The sequence below is a fragment of the Thamnophis sirtalis genome, unplaced genomic scaffold, assembly GCF_051295495.1.
Source record: "Thamnophis sirtalis isolate CommonGarterSnake01/CBP01778 unplaced genomic scaffold, rThaSir2_p1.2 scaffold_9, whole genome shotgun sequence".
Classification (NCBI taxonomy): domain Eukaryota; kingdom Metazoa; phylum Chordata; class Lepidosauria; order Squamata; family Natricidae; genus Thamnophis; species Thamnophis sirtalis.
The window spans coordinates 27,031,190-27,052,158 of NW_028261389.1; positions in this window are offsets into that span (position 1 = coordinate 27,031,190).

A 20,969-nucleotide genomic window follows, 5' to 3' on the forward strand; every position below is an offset into this window, starting at 1 on the left:
GCTTCTGTTATCCCAACCAGTCTCATCATTATGTCCATCCCAAGCCGCTAATGAAAAGCACTTCAATTGTGCTGCTACTTATCTGGAATGTTCTGCCAGCATTTATCTTATGATGGACTATCTTGCTGCTCCATTTTGCAGAACTCTTAAGAGGATGAGGTCTCTATTGCAGGATGACTGTGGAAACCGAAAAGGGGGCTTTGGCCATGTCTGCGCTACCCAGATTTTCCATGCTGTTGAGGAGGAGGAGTATAACTATTGTTGATTGAAGTGTGTAGACTTGGTATTAGAAAAAGAATTCTTAATATGTGAAGGATATTTAAGCAGCAGGTTACCTAAAGAAGTTGTGTTTTCTCATGTAAACAGTAGATCAAACAGCTAAATGATCATTTCCCAACAACAAAATAATTTGCTATCTTTGGGGGGAAAAAACACTGGTTCCTAAAACCAGAGGCATAATGCTGAGAGCTTGACAAATGCACATTTAAGACAGAGAACAATCTGCAGGCTTTCAGGTGCTCGATTTAACCATCAACCATACCGTCTAGAAGCTGACTCATACACAGTAATATCTGTGTGCAGTTCCTTTTTAATTTAGGTAGTCTGACGAAAATGTGAAGGCCACTTTTTTTTTTCCAATCCGGAAGCTGTGATTTATTCACTTATTTCCTGGCCTTTTGGGGTAATGATGAGGTTTGCTACTAAAAATTGACAGATTTCTGCTTCATTTTGATGATGTGGTCAAGGCACACTGAGGGTTTTGTAGGGGTGGGCTACAAAAATGAGTCATCTTCACTCTCCTGATCCCTACACTAAAATCAACACTGCATCTTAAAATAATCCAAGAAGTTTACTACCCTGAAATAAGAGGACTTAATTCTGAATAAGCACCCTATAGATAAAAGATGTATGTACATTTAGAAAATATTTGAAGTTTTTATTCTCTTTTACATCCAGAAAATGTTATCTGCAGATAACAAGAGTCAATAGACTTCATAGAACTGTTTTCCTTTCCCTTCTCTTAGTGGAACAGTATGAGTATTTGCTTTCCCTGTAAATAACACTAGCAATAGCATTTAGCAGTTAGACTTATAGCAATAGCAGTTAGACTTATATACCGCTTCATAGGGCTTTCAGACCTCTAAGCGGTTTACAGAGTCAGCATATTGCCCCCCGACAACAATCTGGGTCCTCATTTTACCTACATTGGAAGGATGGAAGGCTGAGTCAACCCTGAGCCGGTGAGATTTGAACAGCCAAACTGCAGAACTGCAGTCAGCTGAAGTAGCCTGCAGTGCTGCATTTAACCACTGCGCCACCTCGGCTCTTTAGACTTATATGCTGCTTCACAGTGCTTTCTAAGTGGTTTATAGAGTCAACACATTGACCCGCAACAATCTGGGTCCTCATTTTACCGACCTTGGAAGGTTGGAAATCAACCTTGAGCCTGGTGAGATTTTGAACTGTCAAATTGCAGGCAGCCGGCGGTCAGCAGAAGTAGTACTGCATTCTAACCCCTGCGCCACCACAGATCTTTCAATATAAAGATATAGAAAGGCTTTCCAGATGCCCATTTGCGTACTTGTTTCCTCTTTCCTTCCCTCCTTGCAGTCCTGATTATAACCTAACTACTTGGCCTTCAAGAAATGAAAGAGGTGTTGTTTTACTTAGTGCTTGCTGCTTGTTGATATCAAATGTCCTCTTGGAAACTGGAGAAGCAGGAGCTGTCTTCAAGTTGACCCTCCAAATCCCATTTTAGACACACAGTCACATGGAGTCCCATGATGCAAAACATTGCAGCACTACCCTTTCTTAATCTTTCTGAACTCTGTCAAAGTTCACTTTATGGGAAGGAGGGGTCCAACTCTTAGACATGGGCCACCCTTTGCCTTCGACCACTCCCTCAGGCCACATCAGGAACCCTGACGTGGGGGGGAGGCATTTAGTGTGCTCTTACTCTGTTGAAAATGACCATAGATCATGGCTGCACAATCATCTTCAGGAGGAAGACAGCCTTCAATCTTTCAACCAGGGCCTTCCCTCCTAAAATGAAACAGGACCAGGACAAAACAATGTTTGATATCAATTTTAAATTACATTTTAAATGAAGTGTGGTTTATATTATTACTTCCACGTAGATAATAATTTCCTTCTCTTTTCTACTAAAAATTACTTGAGAAGGGTTTAGGGACCTTCCAAGGACTTAGAATGCCTGGGATTGCTGACTGTGCACTATGGACCTCTATTGAATACAGTATATTTTTATGTAGGAAATGGTGAATTGGTGCCAAAATGATGAATTGACGCCAAATATAAAACCAAAGACAGTTTAGCAAAAGAGACAGATATGTTTTTTAAAAATTGTGTATTCAGTGTTGACTTCTGGCAACTGCTTAGACTAGTCTTTGCAGTTTTATGCAAGCTTTCAGAAATTTTTACCATTGCATGCTTCCTAGGTCTGAGAGAGACTGACTAGCCCAAGATTACCCAGCTAGCTACCTGCCTAAGGCAAGACCAGAATTCACGACTCTCAGTTTCTAGTCTGATGCCTTAAACTACTACTACTGTAAGTCACGGGTGGGTTCCGGCAGGCACGACTGCCAGTTTGCTTGTGTGCGAGCTTTGCGGGCATGCAAAGTGCAAATAAAATCATTCTGTGCATGCACAGAACCAAAAAACAAGATGGCGGTTTGGGGGTGTGGCAGGCCTGGGTCACTGCCAGTTCCAGCGACCCAGGCCTCCAAACCACTACTGGTTCGGCTGAACTGGTCCAAACCAGTAGGAACCCACCACTGCTGTAAGTGTTTTTCTGATGAGACACATCTATCAGGGCAAACTGGTCTACCCAAATATGGGAAGGAATATACTGCTTCTGCTTTTGCCTTTCAGCCCCAATCCAGGAGCCTTCGCAGGTAGCTGCTCTTACAACAAACTATTTTATGTTAAATTTAAATTTACCGACAATAGCTATATTAGTCTCCATTTATTTCTTTGTTGGTCAATTTAAATTTACAACTACTGTATATGCCAAACTGTCTCCCACGAAAAGAGCAGAAACAACTAGACCAGCAGAGGTCAGCAAAGGGCTGCAATGCACAGATGACCATGCTGTCTATATCTTACAGAAAGTCTAAATAGGATAGTGGCACGTCCTCCTTTACAGAGCGCAATCTTCTATTTATAGGCATCTCAGTCAAGGGCTGCCAATTCAAGTCTTCAAAAATAAGAGCAACAGAATCTCGAAATACTGAACATTTGGACAGAAGCATTTCTCTTGTAAACATTCAGGAAAAGAGCATTTTTTTTTACTTTTGCATTTTATTATTTTGTTATCGTCAAAAAGCTTGATCACTTTGGAAAAATAAATGTAAATACCTTATTTGACTGTAGATGTCAGCAGCAGGCTGACTTTCAGTTGGAACCTAATCAGATTGGGATGGAAGAGCTGGAGAGAATAACAGGGCTGTAGATCTTGGTTTTATTTACACACTTGGTTTTATTTACACTACTTGTGGGCAAGTAGTCACCCACTTTTGAATGATCAAATGGTTTGTACAAAGTTGGAGTACCAGCACTTATCCTTTGTATTTCTTTTTTTTCATTTGTCCTTATTTTATCAAGGAAGGTTCTTTGTCCCTTGTTTCAGCAATGAGACTTTCTCAAATTCAGAAGAGTAAACAAAAGAAACTGATAAGGGAGTAAAATAAAATTGACTAACATTCATTCAGGAACGGTTATTTAATCTTCATCTTGGTCCTCCCCTCATGGTCACCAGGGCTGCAAACTAATCTAGGGAGTAGAGAAAAGTACATCCTGGAGGAAGACAGTGATAAACTATTTCCGCACTGCTCTCAAGAAAAAAACAACACAGATTTACCCATAAAATTACCAGGAGTTCATTGAATAAGTATGTAAATGTTGTTTTTGACTCCTAGCAACCACCAAGCTAAGTTTAAATGGTAATGCCGTTATATTTGGGGAATGCACATATTCACAGTTTTAAATCTTTGGGTTTTTTAAAATCATTCTCCACAAAAACTTTGTAAAATCCAAAGTAGTTTCTAATCCCACATAGCACTGAGAAGTGAGGGAGATGTCTTTGCTTAAAAATGCATAACATATAGAAATCTGCACACACACACCATCCTCCCCCTTTCAGGTGGCATTAAGAAGTAATCGCTGCCGTTCAGCAGTTCAAATCTCACCGACTTAAGGTTGACTCAGTCTTCCATCCTTCCCAGGTGGCTACAATGAGTACCCAGATTTTGGGGGGCAATATGCTGACTCTATAAACCGCTTAGAGAAAGCTGTAAAAGCAGTGTGAAGTGGTATATAAGTCTAAGTGCTATTGCTTTTTTTTTTTTTTTTTAGTCTTTTTATTAAGACTTATAGGCCGCCCTTCTCCCTAAGGGGACTCAGGGCGGCTTACAATCATAAAGGAAGGGTGTGCAGCAACAAGGGACAAACAATAAGTGACCAAAAATAAAATGGTAAAACCACAACATGCATTCAACAGTCAACACTCGGGCGGGTAAATTGGAACCTATCTCCAGGCCTGCTGGGAGAGCCAGGTCTTAAGGGCTGTGCGGAAGGTCTGGGTGGTGGTGAGGGTACGAATCTCAACGGGGAGATCGTTCCACAGGGTCGGAGCTGCAACAGAAAAGGCTCTCCTCCGTGTAGTCGCCAGTCTAATATTTTGCTAATATTTACAACCATATAACTTAGTTAGAATTTCAGGAAGCAGAAGCAAACTGCTTGTGCGTTTCTTTTTAAAAGCGTATTAAGCAATTTTACAATTGGAAGACATGACTCATATTTCTGAGGACATTTATCATTTTGTAATACAGCAAAAGCTTTACTTTAAAACCTTCTTAACTTTAAAGATGGATGTCTTAAGCTACTTGATCAGTAGCTTAAATTGTTCAATATAAGCTACCGTACATTTTCTAAAAACAAGATTTAACTTTACATTAAGTGTTTCATAAACTGTTCAGCCTAGAAAATTGACTGAATGTTGAATAAATGGTAATAGTGTGTACAGCTGTTCTGCAGTTATTCAATTGCCTCTGACTTTGTGATCCAATGGACATCATTTTCTTGAGTTGTCTGTCCTTAACAGTTTCTTTAAATCTAATATGCTTATCTGTGTGCTATCAGTGATAAAATCTAGCTATCATGTCTTATTTTTCAATTGCCTTATTTTTTTCACAAGCAGCAGTCTTATACAATAACTTCTGCCTTCATGTTATGTACCTAAAATATGTAATTTAACTTCACTGTTATGGCTTCCACTGAGCAGTTTAGATAGACTATATGAACTGTAATTCTTATAGTTTAAGGCAGGCTTTCCCAAACTGTGAGGCAGCGGTGGGTAGAAGAGATTCCACAAATCTACTGTGCCATTTAGAACTGGTTCCAGCTCCCTCGCTCCGCCCATCTGCACCACGCTTGTCCCGCCCGCTGCTCACTGATTGGCTGGCTCACCAATCGCCCTGCCCGCTTCTAAGAGTCTTATCTAAACCTTAAAGTCTTAAAGCTGTCAAGTTTGAACACCCCTGGATTTTTTTTCCTAAAGAGTTAGGGGTGCAAGGGACTTGTAACTTGACAGCTTGAAGACTTGTGTGCTTTAAATGCCAGAGTTTCTGAGCCAGAGTTTCTGAGCCAGAGTTTTTGGTTGCTAAGCAAGAGCGTTGTTAAGTGAGTTTCACCACATTTTACAAGTTGGCCACTCCCGCCCAGTCACATGGCTGGCAAGCCACTCCCACCTGGTCACATGGCTGGCAAGACACTCCCACAAAGCAAGCCACACCTACAGAAGAGGTTCTAAAAAAATTTGAAACCCACCACTGCTATGAAGTGTATCTCCCTTGTGAAGATCCAGATAGTTCAAGGGATGTACAAAGAACATGTTTGCTGTACGTTTTAACAATAAATCCTCTTTTTAAACAGACTATAACCGGGTACCCCCTACACTGAGTGCTTTGCAGAAGTGCTAGGGGGGAGCCTAGGTTTAACCCCTTCCTTAGAATGTGTGATTTGAAGGGCCTGCCGGGGGCTACAGCGGCTCTGGGGGAGGATGGAGGGCCCATGGACACGGGAGTGGGCCGGAGCATTGCAGTCCTAACTGGGAGGGGCAGATACGGCGGGGACTTTAGGACTAGCCATTACCGGGGAAGGAGGGTTCGCTATGTTACAGAGATCCCTTCTTCCGGCCCTATTAGTTCCACTCCAAGGCCAAATGGTATGAGTAGTCAGGACCCTGGTTTCAGGCTGCTGTTGCTAAATGCCAGGTCTGTGGTTCACAAGGCTCCCCTCGTCCGGGACACAATTATAGACAAGGGGGAAGACCTGGCATGTATTACTGAAACCTGGCTGGGCCCGGAGGGAGGAGTTTCCCTCACCGAGATGTGCCCAGAGGGTTTTCAGGTGCTTCATCAGCCGCGACCCCAAGAAAGGGGTGGAGGAGTGGCCATTGTTATCCGAAGGTCTCTAGTTCCTCGTAGGATCCCTGCTCCGGAGCTTGTCGGGTGTGAGTTCTTGCTGGTGAAGTTGGATCCTAGGGGTCAAGTGGGCTTGCTGTTAACGTACCTGCCTCCCAACAGCATTGCAGCAGCTCTCCCCTCGCTCCTCGAGTCAGTAGCCGAGCTGGCGGTTGAGTTCCCCAGGCTTATGGTGCTGGGGGATTTCAACCTGCCTTCGCTCGGCGAGCACTCTGATGGAGCGCAGGAGTTCATGGCCTCCATGACAGCCATGGGCTTGACCCAAGTAATTCAGGATCCAACCCACTCAGCGGGCCACACGCTCGACCTCGTATTTCTCTCGGAGCAGTAGAGTTGTGATCTTGGTTTGAGGGGTATTGAGATCTTGCCCCTGTCATGGTCGGACCACTGCCTACTGAGGCTTGACTTTCAGAGGCCAATCCCCCACTGTAGGGAGGAGGAACCGATTAGGTGGTTCCACCCAGGCGCCTTATGGACCCTTTGGGCTTTCAGACGGCACTTGGTGTTATACCTGATACTCTCGTCCGCAGCCCGGCTGAGACCTTGGTCGCTGCTTGGAACTCGGCGGCGTCAGAGGCTCTTAACCGGATTGCGCCTTTACGGCCGATCCGAGGCAGTGGATCCAGGAGAGCTCCTTGGTTTACTGAGGAACTCCGGGAGATGAAGCACCAAAAGAGACACCTAGAGCGCCGCTGGAGATCCAGTAAGTCCGCGTCAGACTGAGCACTGTTAAAATCTTGCATCAGAGCCTACATTCTGGCAATCCGGACTTCAAAAATACATACATTGCCGCTCTGATTGCATCCGCTGAGTCGCGCCCAGCCGCCTTGTTTAGGATAACCCACTCCCTCCTTAAGGGGAGAGATGCAGGCACTCCTTTACAAGGTAAGGCTGAGGAGTTTGTCCAATTTCTCGCGGATAAAGTTGCTTGGCTTCGGGCAAACCTGGACTCCAATTGCACAGAGCCAGCCGAGGTACTGGGGGTGGTCTTGAACGGCATACTTGGATTGATTTTCAGTCTGTTACTCCTAAGGAAGTGGACAAGGCCATCGGAGCAGTGAGTGCCTCCACATGTGTACTGGACCCGTGTCCCTCCTGGCTGGTTGCGAACAGCAGGGAGGTGACACGGGGCTGGATCCAGGCGATAGTGACTGCCTCTCTCCGGGAGGGGTCGTTTCCCCCCCTCTAAAGGTGGCGGTGGTGAGACCCTTACTGAAGAGGCCGTCCTTGGATCCAGCCATTTTAAATAACTACCATCCAGTCTCCAACCTCCCCTTTGTTGGGAAGGTTGTTGAGAAAGTGGTGGCCTCTCAGCTCCGGCGGTCCTTGGAGGAAACTGATTATGTAGACTCCTTTCAATCCGGATTCAGGCCTGGCTACAGCATGGAAACTGCTTTGGTCGCACTGACCGATGATCTCTGGAGAGCCAGGGACAGGGGCCACCCCTCCGTCCTAGTGCTCCTTGACCTCTCAGCGGCATTCGATACCATTGACCATGGTATCCTTCTGCGACGGTTACGAGAGGTGGGGGTGGGAGGCACCATTCTTCGGTGGTTCTCCTCCTACCTCTCGGACAGGTTGCAGTCGGTGTTGGTTGGAGGGCAGAGGTCGACCCCTATGGGGTGCCACAGGGTTCGGTCCTGTCTAACATCTACATGAAGCCGCTGGGTGAGATCATTCGACGGCACGGGGTAAAATACCACAAGTATGCGGACGATACTCAACTGTATCTGTCCGCCCCGTGCCAGCTCAGTGAAGCGGTTGACGTGATGTGTCAGTGCCTGGAGGATGTTAGGGTCTGGATGGAGGTAAACAAACTGGCCGGGTGGCTGGTGTTTTTCCCTCCCCAAAATTGGCTATGTATTCCAACTCTCAGGCTGGGGGGTGAAATTATACGCCCCTCAGACAGGGCTCACAATTTGGGAGTCCTCCTGGATCCGCAGCTGACTTTAGACCCCCATTGTTGGCTGTGACCAGGGGGGCATTTGCCCAGGTACACCTGGTGCACCAATTGCATCCCTACCTGAACCAGGAGGCTCTTACAACAGTCACTCACGCCCTTGTGACCTCAAGACTGGACTACTGCAATGCGCTCTACATGGGGCAGCCCTTGAAGAGTGTTCGGAGACTTCAGCTTATCCAGAATGCAGCCGCGCGAGCGATTGTGGGTGCGCTTCGGTACACCCACGTTACATCTATCCTCCGTGAGCTGCACTGGCTGCCTATTGGTCTCCGGATACGCTTCAAGATGCTAGTCATCACTTATAAAGCCCTACATGGTATTGGACCTGGGTACTTGAGAGACCGCCTTCTGCCAATTACCTCCCATAGACCCATCAGATCCCACAGATTAGGCCTCCTCCAAATTCCATCTGCAGGCCAATGATGGTTGTCGACCACCCGGAGGAGGGCCTTCTCTGTGGCTGCTCCGGCCCTCTGGAACGATCTCCCCGTGAAGATTCAGACCCTCACCACCCTTCAGGCTTTCCGAAAAGCCGTTAAGACCTGGCTGTCTCAGCAGGCCTGGGGCTCCTGAGTTCCACCCCTACTCGAATTGCTTTGCGTGTTGTGACTTTTTAAATTGTTTTGTATTATTGTTTGTTTTTGTCTTTTTACTTTTGTATTGTGACCCTTCCCTTCTGGTTTGTTAGCCGCCCTGAGTCCCTCCGGGAATAGAGCGGCATACAAGTCGAACAAACCAAACCAAACCAAACCAAACCTTTTCCCAAACTTTCAATGAATTGTTTTCATTGTTTGTGTTCATTGTAGTGTTTGGAATTTTAGGGGAGGTAGGTATGTACATTAAAATAATACTAAGGCAGGATGGGATGGCAAGAAGTTTATGAACCTCTGATTGAAACTATTCTCAACAATTTTCTTCAACACCACAATTTAAAAGTCATCCATTTTTCTTTGTTCAGCTTTACTTTCTCTTCCGAGCAATCCACCATTCATAATGTTGCAAATGGACAAACAATAGCCTTGAGAAAGTGTATCTTTGTGGTTTAGTGTGATATGCCTGTACTTTCATCTGTTGTCTAGATCTTTTATTGTTTTTCTCCCAAATAGCAGACATCTTATTATTTCACAACTACAGCTATCATTCCACAAATTTTTGAGACAAACAAATGTACTTATTCATTGCAACATGAACATTTACTAAGCACGACCATCTGAACATGTACCGCCTGGCTTATTTGACCCACTCGCCTGCCCACGTTCCTTACCAGTTTTGAAGCAACCAGGCCAATTGCGCATGTGCGCACAGCATGCAGTGCTTGCACAACCTCCGCCGAGCAGCTGGGTGTCGCAGGGAAGTGGTGTGTGCATGTGTGTGCAGCACGCGTGCCTGTCTAGGACACCCAGCCCCGTGCGCAGCGTACCAGCTGTGCCAGGGTTCGGAATCCACCACTGCTCTTGAGGCAAGAATCTATCCTACTTATTGTTGGTTAAGTTTATCTCTGCAGCTTTAATACCCAAATATGTCAAGTGAGTATCCCAGGATAGGAATGTTTTGTAAAATAATGTGAATATTAGTCATCATCTTTATGCTTACATGTATGATAAATGTAATATAATAATCACCATTGGAACAAATGAAGAAAGAAAACAGTCAACAATCTTTTTTTAAATAGCATCTTTTCCTTAGAAACTGTCATTTATCAAGGTGTCTTTCTAGTAAGCTGAAATGTGAGTGTGATCCATGTCATCAGGTTCTTCGCAAGCGCCTCTGATGTGGGAGAGTGGTAATAAAAGCAATTGCCTTGTGTTACACAGTGGGAGAACATCAATGCGTAGTATGGTTCAACATTTGAAATGATGAGATGGGTTTGTTATTTTTGTTCAATCAATAATTATTTCGGTCTCCTCTTATATAGCAGGTCTTTCCATAGAGAAAAAGATAAAACCGCAGGGGAGAAGAATATACATTAGTGTAAAGAAAGTGGAGGGAGATTAGGATTTAAAAATAGTTTGTCCTTCCACAATCCACTCTAATAAGATTGCACCCAATATGACCTTATACTAATATTTTTAAGCATTTCCTGATGGAAATTCTCATGCCTACCTCCTAAAAAGAGGTATACTGAAATAGGGGTTGAACCATTCATATGATCTGTTTTAACTTTAAAAGAAAAAAAAGCAGTAATCTAGAAATTATCTTTCAAAAATAGTTTAGGGCAGACTAAAGCTGCAACTTTCACAAGACTATCATCATAGGGTAAAGAGTACAATATCCCATTGTTGTTTCTCTGTGTCATGTAATATATGTGGGTAGATGCATAATTTTGTATTTATTTATTTTGTCCTGTTTATGTAGTGTATATTAGAGATTGTGACCCTTCGTTGCTGTATGCAATGACATTTCATTTTAATGTATGCTGATTAGTGAACATTCTAAGTGACAAGTTATTCTATCTATCTATCTGATCTGATCTCATCTATCATGCTTCCCACCCAGAACCTGGTTCCATGTTTCTTTGCCCCAAAGTTTCCCTGTGGCACATGGAGTGTTCTGCTGATGTATTTTTCATTGTAGCCACAAATTATCCTGCCTTGCTATAGTCATGTGTCATCTGTCTGATCCTATCGCCTTCATCCTAACTTATCTTCCATATGAATTGTGGCCTAAAGGACTTATTTTAAAGACTTATTTCATTTCCTTTGGCATGTATTTGGCCAAAGCTATTAGCCTGAGCAACTATTGATTGGAGGTATTCAGAATACACTAGAGACGAGGAAGGAAGAGGGCAGTCTTTACACTGCCTATTCTCTGCATTAGATATTAAGAGACTTCTACACCTTTGTTAGGAAATCAAAATTTTCTCTTTGCAAAACATGCTACTTCTTCAGAGATTTTTTAGGCAGAAGACAGAGATGACTTGTTTGAGGGCATTTAGTTGGATGGAAACTAATTGAGAAGAGAAGCAAGCTGGAATTAAGGAGGAATTTCCTAAGAGGGACGACAATTTACCAGTGGAACTGCTTGCCACTGGAGGTTGTAAGGGCTAAATCACTGGAAGTTTTTAAGGAGAAATTGGAGGGCCATTTGTCTGAAAGGGTGTAGGGTTTCCTGCCTGACAAGGGGGTTGGACTAGATGACCTCTGAGATCCCTTCCAAATCTATCATTCTATGATTCTATAAATAGTCAGTTGTTTAAATGACTATGGATGATATTTGAGGTTATTCAAAAGGCAGACAAAAATAGGTAGAAAAAATAGTTGCAAGTAATTAATTTCAACTATGACAATGCTTTATGAGGCTTAGAGATGCCCTTGACCCTCATTATATTATTTTCCTATAATGGACTTTCACTCTTTTCAGCAGGGAAAAAATACTGAGTATGCCAATGGTAATTGCTACTATTCTCCATTTTAGCCATTATCAATAAACATTTGCAGATATTGATGTTGCCTTGTTACTCCTTCAGAAGCAGAGGATCAATAACAAACATTGACACAGAGAGACAGCGACAAAAATATAGGCTCTCAGAGTAAGAATGGGGGCAGTGAAATGTAGAACCTGATGGGCACCAAGATGTGTGAACTCTCAAACAATCTGTCTCTTTTGAGAGAGTGATTTAACTAAGTAGTAGGGCAAGAAATTTAACTTATATTTACATAATATTTCACTTATATGCAGAGCACTTCATGAGAAAGATGGGGCTAGATGAATCACAAATTGGAATTAAGATTGCCGGGAGAAATATCAACAACCTCAGATATGCAGATGATACCACTCTGATGGCAGAAAGTGAAGAGGAACTAAAGAGCCTCTTGAGGCGGGTGAAGGAGGAGAATGCAAAAGTTGGCTTGAAACTCAACATTAAGAAAGATCACTAAGATCATGGCATCTGGCCCTCTCAATTCCTGGTAGAGTCATGACATGGCTGGTCCAACACAACTTTAATTCAGACGGCAGCCTACCATGTTTCCCACTCCCCACAGTCCACTCTATCCTTTTATTTGTTCCATGAATAAATTATTCCATAAATGCTGGGTATTTTTTTTTTTACTTTCAGATGAGAAGTAATGAGAACTTCTGAGTGAAATGAGAACTGACCAAGAATTACTGATAATTAGAAATGTTTGTATTTTTATTGGAACTTTTCCTGTTTGTTTTCATATAGTGCTGTTCACTGCAAAAATGATTCCATCTTATTTCAGGACAGTTATTTTTATCAGATAGTTCTTGTCATTGGCAGTATTGGATCATTGTATTGTGGCCCACGGTTACACTTGCGGTTTCACACACTTGAACTAAGATAGGCTCATTTCACTTTTTTCTTTTAGTAAGGAAGAATGGGCAGAGTTCATGTGAAGTGAATGAACTAGCATAAGTTACGATCTGCTAAGCTAAAACCAAACAAATTATCTTGAGTTTTTGTAATGTATCAATTAGATCATAGAACTGTTGAAGAGTGACTCTGAATTTATTATGAGTAAGGCTATCCCAACCTGTTGGTTGTTGGATAGTGTTTTTAATATAACAGGCTTTTTTCCACCCGCGCTTAACTCACAGCATAAATGTGACTTGGCAATATTTTCCCTGCTATGTTCCTATGTCCTTATTTTCATCTGACACAAACCCACAAATGAGAAAGATTTAAGCCATTCTTAATTGCACCAATGTAAATTGATGTTTTGCCTTGCAGTACCAACACTATTCAAGGACATCCTTGAGGTCTGGGCAATCAGTTAGGCTTTATCACCCATTACTTTGAACAGAAGTCAGCAGATTTCTGTGATCTGAAACAAACATATGACAAATATTATTCTAGTTCTGTTTTCTGCTAATTCAAGCCCAGGAATGATACCAGCTAGCACCAATCAGATAGTGCATGACCATGGGAACAAAGGGTTAGAAAGTAGTTTCTAAACAGAGTCCTACACTAAGATGTTGCTGACTTGGTAAACTGTAAGAATTCCAGTCAATGTGTTTAGTTTACAGTTCAGCACAGGATGCACACTCAGGCAACTGAGTTAATTCTGTAAATTTGTAAATTTGAATGCCGGATTATGAATTCTGATTATTACCTCTGTATTAATCAGCACAGAGAGGAAATGTGTTAGGAAGGTACATCTGTAACAAAAGGAAATAATACCATCTGGGGATATAAACCTCTTTTTTGAGATTTGATGTGATCAGTAGGAATATGTTGTTTCATATCTCCACTAAAATCTGATAGTATTTCTCACAGCTCAGGAAAAGGAAGGTTGCACCAGGGCTGGGTTCCTGCCAGTTCTAACCTCTTCCATAGAAGAGGTTCCACAAATCTACAGTGCCGTTTAGAACCGGTTCCAGCTCCCTCCCCCTGCCCGTCCACACATCATCAAGATGAAGAGCGAGAGGAGGAATTCTGGGAGTTGAAGTCCACAAGTCTTAAAGCTGTCAAGTTTGAACACCCCAGAGTTTTTTTTCCTAAAGGGTTAGGGGTGCAAGGGTCTTGTAACTTGACAGCTTTAAGACTTGTATGCTTCAAATGCCAGAGTTTCTGAGCCAACATTTTGGTTGCTAAGCAAGAGCGTTGTTAAGTGAGTTTTACCACATTTTACAAGTTGGCCACGCCCACCCAGTCACATGGCTGGCAAGCCACTCCCACCCGGTCACATGGCCAGCAAGCCATTCCCACAAAGCAGGCCACACCTAGAGAAGAGGTTCTAAAAAGTTTTGAAACCCACGACTGGGTTGCACCTATCATATATATCTGTCTGTCTGTCTGTATATATGTATATGCACATATTTAGTATACTTAAGCAAACTAAACACACACACACACACACACACACACACACGTATATATAATCTTTTAAGCCATTGTCTATCCACTGCAGGATGAAGTCCTCTTCTGCATGTTTCCAACCATTACGGTCCTGAGCTTTCTTTTATCAATTGGGCCCACAATACTTGCTGATGTTGTCATTGTGGGTAGCAAAGAAAATAGACTAAATAAAATTGGTTGATCAAAAATGTTTGAAAAATTCCCATGCATATTTGGTTATATTTGAAATACAATAGAACCACTAACAGATTATTGAATGGGACTGTTTCTGTACTATTGTTTGATCAACAGCTAATAGGCTGCAAGTTTGTGTTTCTGGTAGAGGACCATACTAAGATATATACAAGTAAGACCTTGTATTCCCAAAGTTTACTAAAAATACATTCAACAATATCCATTTCTGGGAACTGTTTTTATTTTAAATCAGAAATCAGATATTTTTAATCCTGGTTAGAAATTAAACATACTTATTTTCTATCTCACTAATTACACACTCATTATTACCATAATGAAATATACAATTGACAATGAATAATGTAAAGGTTGTGTGTGTTCATTTGCCTTTGGCAATCTTTTCTGAGTTCTGGATTCTTTCCAATCACAAATGAGCCCTTTCGTTTGCACAAAAAAAGCCCTTTGTCTGAAAAGTGCTGACTAATCTTGGAGGAGGGGGGGGTCCCAAGTCATATGCCTTTTTCTAATTCTGCTGTGTCATGGTAGAACTTGTTTGTGTCTTGACATTGCTGAGTAAAGGTTTCAATCTCTATTTTTGCTGAGTCACAGCTGCATGTATTTTCCTGTTAGCTGTTCTGAGATTGCAGCTGTTTGAGTTGGCTCACATCCTGGTTGGGGAAAAAACAGCTCTTTGGATGAACTGCAAGCAATTTTCTCATAAGCAATAGGGTTCAACATCATTTAACAGTTTCTGGCCCAACTAACAGCTAATGAAAGGAAAAAGAAAGAAATTCATAACATACTGGACTTTAAAAGGCTGCACCGAACTATTAGTTACAAAAGGATCCTTTTGTTTGGTTTAGTTTGGTTTTTCTTTGGTTTGATCTTTGCCTTATATTGTTTGCCATTTTGCAATTCATTCTCTGCAGAAAGAAAATAATCTTTCTGGAAGAAATCTTGCCACCGTGGTTAAGTGTATAAAAGGCAAATATTGCAAAGCAATAAAAATAGTAACCATTTCTTTGAAGCAGACTGTGAACTGTTATTAATAAACATTTAGATATTTATTATAGAAAGCTGATTGGGATGTGGGGTTTTGGTAATACTCATTAGGTAATTGATTCCTCAGCAGTACAGTTTATTTATTCCAATTTGGTTGCTACTAACTAGACTGATACATGGACATCTTCTTATATGCTACAATTCTGGTTTTTTTGGGGTGTGTGTGTTTATAATCAACATAATAAATAGCTATGACACTTTTCTTTAAAAAAAAAGTCATCATGACATCCTCAAAGAAGTGGTCAGAATATCTGTTCTGCTGCCATTACAAGAAAAATATAGGGAAAACAGAGTAAAAGAAACAAATGTGAGTTGAACCATGAAAGAGATATCCAACCATTACATGAAAAAATGTGATTATAGCAAGTAAAAAGCAAACAGAAATCCAAACATTTTTTAAATAAATGTGCTTCCCTCGTGTGAATTAAATCCATGCAAAACTTTTATTGTTCCATTTTCCTGCCTGATTCTTTCCCCTTGACCTTCATGTTGCTTGCCTTTTTTCCCCCCTCACATGCAAAAGAATTCCAGATGTTTCCATGAGGGGAAGCTAAAAAGATATCGTTATCTTTCTGTAGAGTCCTTGATATTTTCTGAGCTTGGGTGTTTTGTTTTTTTTGTGCCCCGAAAACAACCAAGCTCAGAGAGCATCAAGGACCCCATAGTTCAAACCTGAACTTCATACGTTCTCTTCTATTAGGTATCTTTCTACTTGAAAGGTCTTAAGTCCAGGAACTGAGCAACAGGTATGGCAGGAGTTTCTGCATGTCCAAAGATACAGCATATCATTCCTTTCACTGTGTTTTCAAATACACCAGAATCAAAGCGTTTTGGTTGTTGTACATAACCAATACTAAGATATCAAAGAATAACGGAGCCATTTGTAAATTGGCATGGTTTTAAATGAAAGGGCTCTCATTATCCTAAAGAACAGAGTGTATTTATCTTTTCAGATTACAATGCTGGTGATGGTTTTCTGCATTGCTAATATCTCATTTGTTCATATTATGAGTCACTGGGTAAGGGTGTGTAGTGCACAATCCAATTCTATTGTGCATTTCTGTCACACCTAAGCAATTAAACTACCTTAAGTCAATACTGGTATAATGTGATAAAGTAATTAGCATCAAGTTCATAGAACATTTCCCAAGTGATTTTGCTGAGATGACTGATCCAGCTCCTGGATTTGCAGGAATGAGCAATAGGTAAAGGACACATATTCAATCCAGAAAACTGTCACCAGTTTATAGAGTTATTGGCCATCCTTGGAATTTTCACAGTCCAGGGATTGCCTGATGTGTAAAATAAAACTCCCATTCCTTGCTGGTCAGCCATAAAAGCTGTGGTTGTCCAGAATATCTGAAAAGTATCAGAGGTTAGGAAGGTTGTCTTTAAAATACATCACACTCTATCCATGTGGTTGATGCTCTTGATCTCACGCATGAGGCTAAAATGAGCTCAGCCTATATTTGCATCATAAGCCAATGACTTAGTGAAAGTGTTGCACTTGGCATTCTTAATGCACTGTGACTCCAGAAGAAGCACATGTGCCTTCCTATTTAATTAGCAATGTGTGCATGTTTCTGAATCATGCCCATGAAGCTTGAAGCATTGATTAATACAAAAAAATAATAATGAAGTGATAATCAAGCCAATACATTGAGAAAAAAGAACCAGGAAGCTCAACTAATATAAAGATCTGACATGAAAAATTTCTTGATCTAACTATAGATTGATTGATTTGTAAACACTGTCTGTTATTTTATCAAATACTTTTATTTCCAGGCATATATTGTTTTATCTTGGGTTTGCTATTGTATATCTGAATAGTTTTGTCTGTTTCTAATATAATGGAGGAAGCAAGTATTTGGTATGTAGCTGCCATTTTGCTTTGCCAACACAGGACATAACATTTGTCCATTATCATGGACAAGCATTAATTTTAATATAATTTGCTCTTTGTTTAAAATTGCTCTTCAATTGTATACAATTTTCTTTTCTTGTGTACACTGTATCTGTAACATTTTTCTCTATCTTACTGGCATATGAAGCATGCAAAATGTTATATTTATGGAGTTGATCAGACCTTGGAGAGTTAAATGACTGATACTTTGTCCACACAGAAGTATAAATTATGATCAATTAAACATAGCTCTGGGGAACTGCAGTTCATCTATCTTAAATTTGCTAAGGTTGAGAAACACTGAGCTAGTTCATCTTATCTGGGCTTGGAAAATTGCTAAGCAAAGATGGGACTGATTTAATACTTGAGTAAGAGTATTAATTTAGACTAAATGCAAAACTGAAATACATCTTAGAAGTAAACAGTGGCAAACCATCTTTGTATGTTGCCAAGAAAATGTCAAAAGATGAAGAATATATTTCATTTAAATTAAACTGTACAATCAAAATGACTTGTGAAATTAAAACTGCTCTATTCTTAACTCTCTTTGTTCATGGATTTTCCACGCTACCTTCTCTTTCCCAGCTAGGGAGCTTTCACAAAATAATTGCTAGTTCCTCTCTCCACTCCACCCAGCAGCACCCAGCTGCTGTTTCCTGTTGTACAGCATGACAATGTGCTCCCTGAGTCATTATTTCTTTTTGAGGTACATAGAACATTTTGCTGTGTCATTGTTGGAGTGTTGCAATAAAGGCACTGTTGTTGCTGAGTAATGCATGTGTCTTTCTCTAAGATTAGCTTCCTGCATTGTTTCTTACCAACAGTTGGAAAAGAAGCAGCCATTACTGGTAGGAACTGAAGCATGATTTCACACCATGTGCTAAATAACTGGCCATTCAAAATTTCAGATATAAGGGCTAGTGGTGAATCTTGTACCACTAAAAAAATTAAGAAGAGTATAATTTTAGGAGGTTAAAAGGTTATCGCTTAGAACAGGGGTGTCAAACTCACAGCCCACGGGCCAGATGTGTCATGTGCTGCCCCCTCTCCCGCCCAGTTTAGCGAAGGGGGGGGAAAGTCCTGATACGTCACGTGATGCCGCCGTGACAATGTGAGTTTGATACCCTTGGTTTAGAAGAACTATTAAATAAAAATGCCCTGTAGCAACAACAAAAAATCCTGTTGTGAGGTGCAGATTTCCCCAACCTAGGGTTGTCTCTGCTTCTGTGTCAATAACTTTAAGGAAAGTCATTTCTCCCCTTTTTTCAGTCTGCAAAAGTGTTTGTCCTTGCTGATACTGCCAAAATGGCATGGCCCACATATACAAAAAAGAGGTTTCATCAGTTGTGAGGTGTCCCAATAGTTTCAAATGCAAGTATTTTCTAAAACATTAAATGGAGGTTTAGTACGTTGACCAAAGCACTATTTTATAAATATTGGTAACATTAGTGAGAAAATGTGTGTGTTTTTTTCTTGAGCATCTGGAATCACCTTAATTTACCAAAAGATCTCTCAATCATTATTTTTTAAATTAAGTACAACCACCATAGGAGGTGGCTGCATCCAGTATCTAACTGGAAATACTCTATCCAACTGAAAGAAGAAAAAAAAAGACAGATATAATAGAACTATGTGGAGCTAGATGGGTTGGAGGAGAATGGTTCTTTTCCTTCCCTTGTTTTTTTCCTTTTTCTTTCTTTTATTTAATTAAACAAATAAGGTCCAAAAATGGCTTACTGAGAAAATTATTTTGTGTCTTGGCCCACAGTAGCCATTTTGTAGATAGGTTAAGTCCCATGATCCAAAAAATTCTATTCCTGCCCAAAGTTCATCTTGATGGTAACACAGTTATTATTGGTTTATATATGTGGAGTCTTATGACAGCACAGGCTTACCCAAGTTTCCTATAATGCTGCTTTTCATAGTGGGTGCACTGAACTTATTATATGCACTGTTCTATAGTTCTATTATATATGCACTGAACTAGTGCACCCACTATGATATCAAAGAATTTTGAGAAAATGATGATGGTGAAATAGACATTAGCAACAGGTTACTTCAGTAGCAGGATGCTTTCTACGAAGCAACCCTGTTGCTTAAAACTGCCTACTGGTTGATTCTGATGGCCTGTGGGAAGAATTATCATTTAGATATTTCTGGTTCTTTACCTTTCCTAGACTGGACTTTCTTTCTTTCTTTCTTTCTGCTGCCCAAATAGCACAAATCACAAGGGACAGTTAATTAACAATTAATCATCCTTTGTAACGAAGGAGACTCACCAGTGTGGTAGATAATGTGAGCTGTCTCTGTATTGTTATATAATTGTTTTATATACATGTGAGAATAAATTCAATGATGATGTAGCCAGATTAAGCGGGGGGGGGGGAGTGGCAGCCGTTTGTCACCATGCTCTGGAATAATCTGGCTAGTTGAAGAAAAGTGATATTTTTGAGAAGTTGAGCTGAGTAAGTAAGTCCTCTTTCCTGGATTCCATGTGTCTGCCTCCCAAGCTAAAACAAATGAAAATGGATTATTTCTGCGCTGATCATTTCCTATTGTTCAGCACCCAAAGAATTGCTGCAGTAAATCAATCACAGAAACTTTTTTTCTTTCTTTATGGGCAATTGTCAGATGCCACCTTCCAGGATGGGAGACAAAGCCAAAACCTGACAGTCACCCATTATTTAATGTTTCTAGACCTTTTTCTTTATGAGATTGTCCTTTTTTCTCCATCCAGAGAGTTGACAAAAGATAAAAAGGTCACTCACAAAGGATTTGAGGGTTGCAGATTGGCTAGCTCTCCCACAGATAAACAGTTTTATTTCAGTACACCATTAATAGAACTATTGATTTCAGTCTGGCAATTAATTTACCCGCCCAGAGTATTCCAATGAAACTGCCACAAAGATAAGATTGTACTCCCAATATAATGCAAAATGGATTACAGAGGCACTATAATCAAGGGAAGAGCATTATTTCCCCCTCTTGTTGATTATAGAGGGGAGAAATTTATCCTACAATAAGCTTACCCAGTTGGAGACCACATAGAGGGGGGGCAAGATAGATTTGGTTCTAGTGGATTCACATTCAGTCACCAACAAGCATCTCTGGATTTCTCATGTACATCTGATCAAATCCTACCAACAGATCTACACTGCAGGAACTTTCTGCCAGTAGGCTGACAGAAACTTCAGCAACATAAATTTCCCACTGCCACATGTATATCAAAGCTTCCAATAAGATTATCCCCTAGCTCAAGGAACAAAAATATGGTGTACAGTATATTGTCTGCCTCTTTTGAATTGCTTGTACTGTATATCCAATATGTATTTAAAAAATGCTATCAAGAGACCCTAATATTTGAAAAAAGAAATTGGTTGGCTCTGTGGAATGAAATGGTTAATGCCCAACATTCTTTACAGAGAAGTCTCTTGACATCCTATTGTGCTTAGTTGTCAATAAAGCCGCATCAGATGACTTCGCTTCCTCCCTCCCTACTCAGAGAAGAAAGAAAAAAAAGGAAAGGGCTGAACTTCTCTAGTGAGGAGG